The sequence below is a fragment of the Salmo salar genome, chromosome 29 (assembly GCF_965601325.2).
Source record: "Salmo salar chromosome 29, fSalSal1, whole genome shotgun sequence".
Taxonomy (NCBI): Eukaryota; Metazoa; Chordata; class Actinopteri; order Salmoniformes; family Salmonidae; genus Salmo; species Salmo salar.
Genome location: NC_138319.1, coordinates 11110356 through 11118807, shown reverse-complemented (window position 1 = coordinate 11118807; position 8452 = coordinate 11110356).

Here is an 8452-nt window from a genome sequence, read left to right as displayed (position 1 = left end):
AGATTATTGCAGTGCCATAACTTTAAGGGGTGACAGAGACAGAAGGGGGTGACACAGACAGAAGAGGAAGCGAGACATCCCACTACATTTTTTCTTGAACAATAAAAATGAATTAAGCTGACCAGATCCAGCTGCTATTACATTGGTGCCTATGGGAGAGCCACCCTGTCAGGCAGACCAGTACTTACCCCCCCCCCCCCCCCCCCCCCCCCCCCCAATCCCCTCCCAATGGTAAATGGCCTGAGTAAGACATCTTCATTTAGCTACCATCTTCTGGGTGCTTTTATACATTTTTACATGTTCACCACTACTTATGGTTCCCTTAGAAACAAGGACCAAAACTAAGGTATATATCCTGTCACACGTAGGCCTACATTACAAGATGATTGTCATTTTCAGGGGATCAGAGTAGACAGAGTATAGGCTGGATACTATATCCTTTTGATTTTAAAGGTCTTATGTGTGTGTTATTTCACACTCCGAAGTGTTTCTGATAATATCACAACCTGCACAAGTAGAATGCTCTGTTACATAGATCATTTCATGTACTGTACCAGTCAAAAGTTTGGACACACCTACTCATTGAAAGCTTTTTCTTTATTTTGACTATTTTCTACATTGTAGAATAATAGTGAAGACATCAAAACTATGAAATAACACATATGGAATTATGAAGTAACCAAAAAAGTGTTAAACAAATCCAAATATATTTTATATTTGACATTCTTCATAGAGACTCTTTGCCTTGATGACAGCTTTGCACACTCTTGGCATTCTCTCAACTAGCTTCAGGAGGTAGTCACCTGGAATGCATTTCAATTAACAGGTGTTGTCACGGTCGTCGTAAGGAGTGGACGAAAATGCAGCGGGTATATTTATCATCTTCTTATTTATTGAAGGGAAAACACTTAAACAAAACAAACGACGAAAACAGTCCCGTAAGGTGCACAGACTATACAGGAAACAACCACCCAGAAAACACAACTGAAACAAACCCCAACTAAATGTGGCCTCCAATTAGAGGCAACGACAACCAGCTGCCTCTAATTGGAGGTCCTACCAAAACCCCAACATACACTGCTCAAAAAAATAAAGGGAACACTTAAACATCATATCCTAGATCTGAATGAAAGAAATAATCTTATTAAATACTTTTTTCTTTACATAGTTGAATGTGCTGACAACAAAACCACACAAAAATAATCAATGCAAATCCAATTTATCAACCCATGGAGGTCTGGATTTGGAGTCACACTCAAAATTAAAGTGGAAAACCACACTACAGGCTGATCCAACTTTGATGTAATGTCCTTAAAACAAGTGAAAATGAGGCTCAGTAGTGTGTGTGGCCTCCACGTGCCTGTATGACCTCCCTACAATGCCTGGGCATGCTCCTGATAAGGTGGCGGATGGTCTCCTGAGGGATCTCCTCCCAGACCTGGACTAAAGCAACCGCCAACTCCTGGACAGTCTGTGGTGCAACGTGGCGTTGGTGGATGGAGCGAGACATGATGTCCCAGATGTGCTCAATTGGATTCAGGTCTGGGGAACGGGCAGGCCAGTCCATAGCATCAATGCCTTCCTCTTGCAGGAACTGCTGACACACTCCAGCCACATGAGGTCTAGCATTGTCTTGCATTAGGAGGAACCCAGGGCCAACCGCACCAGCATATGGTCTCACAAGGGGTCTGAGGATCTCATCTCGGTACCTAATGGCAGTCAGGCTACCTCTGGCGAGCACATGGAGGGCTGTGCGGCCCCCCAAAGAAATGCCACCCCACACCATGACTGTCCCACCGCCAAACCGGTCATGCTGGAGGATGTTGCAGGCAGCAGAACGTTCTCCACGGCGTCTCCAGACTCTGTCACGGCTGTCACGTGCTCAGTGTGAACCTGCTTTCATCTGTGAGGAGCACAGGGCCCCAGTGGCGAATTTGCCAATCTTGGTGTTCTCTGGCAAATGCCAAACGTCCTGCATGGTGTTGGGCTGTAAGCACAACCCCCACCTGTGGACGTCGGGCCCTCATACCACCCTCATGGAGTCTGTTTCTGACCGTTTGAGCAGACACATGCACATTTGTGGCCTGCTGGAGGTCATTTTGCAGGGCTCTGGCAGTGCTCCTCCTGCTCCTCCTTGCACAAAGGCGGAGGTAGCCGTCCTGCTGCTGGGTTGTTGCCCTCCTACGGCCTCCTCCACGTCTCCTGATGTACTGGCCTGTCTCCTGGTAGCGCCTCCATGCTCTGGACACTACGCTGACAGAGACAGCAAACCTTCTTGCCACAGCTCACATTGATGTGCCATCCTGGATGAGCTGCACTACCTGAGCCACTTGTGTGGGTTGTAGACTCCGTCTCATGCTACCACTAGAGTGAAAGCACTGCCAGCATTCAAAAGTGACCAAAACATCAGCCAGGAAGCATAGGAACTGAGAAGTGGTCTGTGGTCTCCACCTGCAGAACCACTCCTTTATTGGGGGTGTCTTGCTTATTGCCTATAATTTCCACCTGTTGTCTATTCCATTTGCACAACAGCATGTGACATTTATTGTCAATCAGTGTTGCTTCCTAAGTGGACAGTTTGATTTCACAGAAGTGTGATTGACTTGGAGTTACATTGTGTTGTTTAAGTGTTCCCTTTATTTTTTGAGCAGTATAGAAATAGAAATACTGGATAAACACATAGAAATAGAAAATGTAGAACAGAAACCAAAAAAACCGAACCACACAAAACAAACACCCCCTGCCACGTCCTGACCAAACTACAATAACAAATAACCCCTTTTATTGGTCAGGACGTGACAGTACCCGCCCCAAAGGTGCAGACCCCGAATGCACCTGAAAACAAAAACCCCACAAAAAATAACCCCAACTTAAAGGGAGGGAAGGGAGGGTGGCCACCGTCAACGATGGCTCCTGTGCTACACTCCCCCCCCAATCCTCCAACTACAGAGGTGGCTCTGGCTCCGGCCATAGTCCCCATTCTAACCTGCCCACCCCCGCTGAAGGCTCAGGGCTGTAGACCACTGCTGAAGGCTCTGGGCTGAGGTGCGTCGCTGGAGACCTCGGGCTGAGGAGCGTAGCTGGAGACCTCGGGCTGAGGAGCGTCGCTGGAGACCTCGGGCTGTGGGCCGTCTCTGCCGGCTCCGGACTGTGGGCCGTCTCTGCCGGCTCCGGACTGTGGGCCATCTCTGCCGGCTCCGAACTGTAGGACATCGCCGGAAGCACTGGACGGGGAACTGTCGCCGGAAGCTCTGGACGGGGAACTGTCGCCGGAAGCTCTGGACGGGGAACTGTCGCCGGAAGCTCTGGACGGGGAACTGTTGCCGGAAGCTCTGGACAGGGAACTGTCGCCAGAAGCTCTGGACTGGCTTTGGAGGCGCCAGACTATTGACACGCACCTCAGGGCTAGTGCGAGGAGCAGGAACAGGACATACTGGACTGGGCAAGCGCACTAGAGGCCTGATGCGTGGGGCTGGCTTTGGAGGCGCCAGAACAGTAACACGCACCACAGGGCTAGTGCAAGGAGCAGGAACAGGATCACTGGGTCTTGAAGACGCACCGGAGGTCTGAAGCGCACAACCTGCACAGCCCGTCCTGGCTGAGTTGTCACTATAGCCCTGCACGGGCGGAGTGCTGGCACAGGGCGAACTGGGCTGTGCTGAGGAATGATGGCTGCCGTGCGTAGAGCAGACGCAGGGTAGCCTGGGCCTAGGAGACGCACTGGTGGCCAGATATGCTGAGCAGGCATACTCCTTCCTGGCTGGATGCCCACTCTAGCACGGCACTTGCAGGGGCTGGTATCGACCGCACCGGACTGTGCGTGCGGATGGGCGAGATCGTGTGCACTTCCGCATAGCACGGTGCTCTCCACGCCAAACGCTCCCCATAATAAGCACGAGGAGTTGGCTCAGGTCTATTGCCTGACTTACCCCAACTCCCCGTGTGCCCCCCCAAAAACGTTTTGGGGGCTGCCTCCTCTCCTCCTGAAATGGAGGGTATAATGCCTCATAGCTCCGTTGTTCCCTTTTAGCTTCCTCCAGCTCCTCCTTCGGGCGCTTGTACTCCCCAGCCTGGTGCCATGGTCCTTTACCATCCAGGATCTCCTCCCATGTCCATGACTCCAAGTAGCTCTCCTGCTGCTCCTTCCTCCGCTGCTTGGTCCTTCTTTGGTGGGTGGTTCTGTCACTGTCGTCGTAAAGAGTGAACCAAAATGCAGCGGGAATATTTATAATCTTCTTATTTATTGAAGGTGAAGGTAAACACTTAAACAAAAGACAAAAACAGTCCCGTAAGGTGCACAGACTATACAGGAAACAACCACCCACAAACACAAGTGAAAACACACACAACTAAATATGGCCTCCAATCAGAGATAACAACAACCAGCTGTCTCTAATTGACAAAACTAACATAGAAATAGACAAGCTAGATAAACACATAGAACTAGATAACATAGAACATAAACCAAAAACCCAGAAACACACAAAACAAACTCCCCCTGCCACGCCCTGACCAAACTACAATAACAAATAACCCCTTTTACTGGTCAGGATGTGACAGGGCACACCTGACAGGTGTGCCTTGATGAAAGTTAATTTGTGGAATTTCTTTCCTTCTTAATGTGTTTGAGCCAATCAATTGTGTTGTGACAAGGTAGGGGTAGTATACAGAAGATAGCCATATTTGGTACATTTACATTTTAGTAATTTAGCAGACGCTCTTATCCAGAGCAACCTACAGTAGTGAATGCATACATTTCATACATTTTTTTTTTTCTGTACTGGTCCCCCGTGGGAATCAAACCCACAACCCTGGCGTTGCAAACACCATGCTCTACCAACTGAGCCACACGGGCTCAAGTCCATATTATGGCAAGAACAGCTCAAATAAGCAAAGAGAAATGACAGTCCATCATTAATTTAAGACATGAAGGTCAGTCAATACGGAATATTTCCAGAACTTTGAAAGTTTCTTCAAGTGCGGTTGCAAAAACCATCAGGCGCTATGATGAAACTGGCTCTCATGAGGACCGCCACAGGAAAGGAAGACCCAGAGTCACCTCTGCCTTTGAATCTCAAATCTAAAATATATTTTGATTTGTTTAACACTTTTTTGGTTACTACATGATTCTATATGTGTTATTTCATAGTGTTAATGTCTTCACTATTATTCTACAACGTAGAAAATAGTAAAAATAAAGAAAAACCCTTGAATGAATAGGTGTGTCCAAGCTTTTGTCTGGTACTGTACATGTTTCGTTGCAATGCTATAGGGCTTTCTCAGGATAGTTTGTATTGTTGTAATAATGATTCATTATTTGCACATACAAATGGCTTACATACAAAAACAAACAAGATGAGGTTGAGGCTTTGTCAAGTGAATCTACACAAGGCAAATTGACAGATTTGTTGCGGGAAGAACTTTTCTCCGTTAACTGAAAATGATAAATGATTGTCGCCATTGGCTTTGCACCCTCGCATTGTTATGGAAAACCGCTGGATTTGGAAAAGGGCACAGAATCATTCAGGGTGCCGTAATAGAATGTGACAGCTCCCTTCGGCACTTGCTATTGGAAATAACACCATATTCTTGGGAAAGACAATCAGGATGGAGGGATGAGTATATACAACCACTCAGCATTTAGTCGGGGGGGAAAAAAACATCACACAGCACCTTAAAAGCAGCTGTGTTCAGTTGTTAATATTTCTTAAGATGGTATCCCCATTATGTATATTAATATGCATAGCAATAATGTTGATCATGATGAAAGTACTTATTAGTTATGATGACATGGTTGTTTTGTATGTGTAAAATGTATGAAGTCAAAATAATTGTCTTATTTTCTGAAACTTATATCTCATCTATAATCTTTTCAATTCATGTTTTTACAGTTGTACCTTTACCATAATTGGTTACATGTTAGTACTGATAGCTAATGTTGTTCTGTGCTCATTGTATACTGGACATTGGACACACATTTGGAGTATCCTTGACAAGCCCCAAGGGTTTAATTATTCACTGCTTGAGGATTTCCTTTTGTACTTGCATGCATAAAGGCTTGTCTTTGTTTACAGACACTATTGGTGAGATATTGTTAAAAAAATGTGTGTCAGAAGGTAAGCCTACCTGCCAAACACCAAAATAAATGGCATGCCATGCTAAGGGAGGCAACAGACAGTCATGGAGAAATAGGGAAAAGGCTGTATGCTTTATCAATACACCACTCCACACGAAAGCAGGAAAACATTCACCAGCTCAACATCTTATCCTCCCAATCCCCACAGTCCATTATAATTCACAGACTGTCTTTCACCAGGAAAGTCCCTTTACACCTTCTCAAATTAAAAATCTCACGGCTGATCCCCTCCATCGCTCTGGCTTTCAGATATTGACCTTGTGGTGCTACAAAATGGCCTCTTCCTCACTGCGGGACCCCATAATAAGCCAATACAATGAGGCTTCACTTCACTGCTCACCTCTCTTTGGTGTCTCTAGGGGTCTTTGTTGACGTTTGTCAGCCCTAGAGGAATTTGGGGGTTAGACTTTAGCAGTAGCTGGGTCGTTCCACGAAAACAGTGCCTTTTGCATCTCTTTGATATTTTAAGTAGAAATTGTGCACCAACATTGCATTTTAAAAACATTATATATTAAATGAAGTGCCCTTTAATAAAGACCACATGTATAATTCAATAAATATTTTTTTCATATTTTATTCATGTTTTTAATTTGAAAAAAGTTTTGCTAAAGTGCCAAAATGTATTATTTTGACATGTCCCCCTTTGCACCCTCTGTGAATTCTAGGAAAATTTTAACCAACTTAACCCCAGATTTTCTGTAAGTTTTCACCATCTTTGTAAAGCCCTAGTCATTTTGTTTGATGTAGTCATTACTGAAGATTATCATTTATTTCATGTGATTAGTGATTCATTTACGTCTGTCCCTCAATTTAAGGTCAACCCTGTTACGTGAACTGAACTCTCAATTTAAAATGGTGAAATGATTCCTTTTTAAATATATTTTTCAAAAGAAACATTGAACATTAATAGTCAAATCATTGTGTAAAAGCAAGTGATCTGATTTTACTCTTTTTGGCAATTTTCTGGTGCTTGTGGTGGAAAACCGAGTGGGACAAGCATAACATGTCAACCATGTTACCCATAGATAGACAGGCTAGAAATGTTTTAACAGTGAAACAAATTGTGAAGCTTGCATTAAATTGCCACTCCCTGTTGCACACAACAAGCTTCCATTCCCCCTGTCACAAGGGGATTTATGGCTGACTTAAGAGAAAATCATTGACCCTGTTGCGGTCAACCTTGTTAAGACAACCCTGTTGCATTATTTGGCACTTAATAGGCACGTACTATAGTCATGTTTTTATTTAACCTCTTGAGATGGGAAAACTTGTTTTTTATTAAGATGAACATGTGCTCTTTATGACTAACTAGGTGAAATCCCCCCCCAAAATGGACCAAGTTACACTTCTCAAAAGGCACTAAATTGGTGAAACGACCCAGCTGCAAAGTCTGGCTGAAGAGTCAGACAGACAACTACTTGGATTCCTTCTTCAGAGCTTAATAGACCCCAGAATTTAGAATGGAAACCTTTGTAACGTTAACTGAAAAAGGCTTTGGTCCAAAAATTTTAAAAAAATCTAAGGACTGACTTGAATCACTTCAATAAGATTAACTCCATTTCTGGAATTGCATAATGACTAGACCTCAATGTAAATTGCGTGTGTTTATCTAGAAACATCAAGTAAAATACAATCTATTTACATTGGTCATGTTTACACCAGTCAGTTACTGTACTAAATAATATGTGTCTGAGAGTGATTGATAATCTCATGTTATTCCCAAGGGACTGAGTTCTTTGTTTCAAGGATACTTCATGTTTTATTCACAATTCCACTCCAACATCATTGTGACAAACTCATTATCCTCAAATAATTTTTGTGACATTTCCCCTCTCTTAATTCCTATAGCTGCCAGTGAGACTGATAAACCTTGTCTGAATCCTATCCAAACCACAATCCCAGAGGAAAGTCTCTATGCAGTCAGACCAGAAATTAAATTGATGCGATGCTTCAACGCAGCACAGCACTAAGCTTGATACAGAAAATAAGACAAGAGCAATGGTGCTACTGCATGATTTGGACGAGAAAGCATATTAATCAGTCACAATAATGCAACCAAGGAATAGTGAAACCTGATAGCATTGAAAAAAATATATTCAATATGTATGTTGGAAAACTGAAAGGTGCCATATCTTTGGTAGAAAAACAACATTGTTGAAGAATGGGTAATTGGGTTAGTAAAGTAACGTGGGGTAAACAGCCCCCCATAGTAACTGTCCCCCCCCCCCTTCTGAGGTAAATTGATCTAATATTTTGTCATTTAGAAAGAGTTATATACATAATATAAGTAAGTTAGATCTATAAACATTGTATATA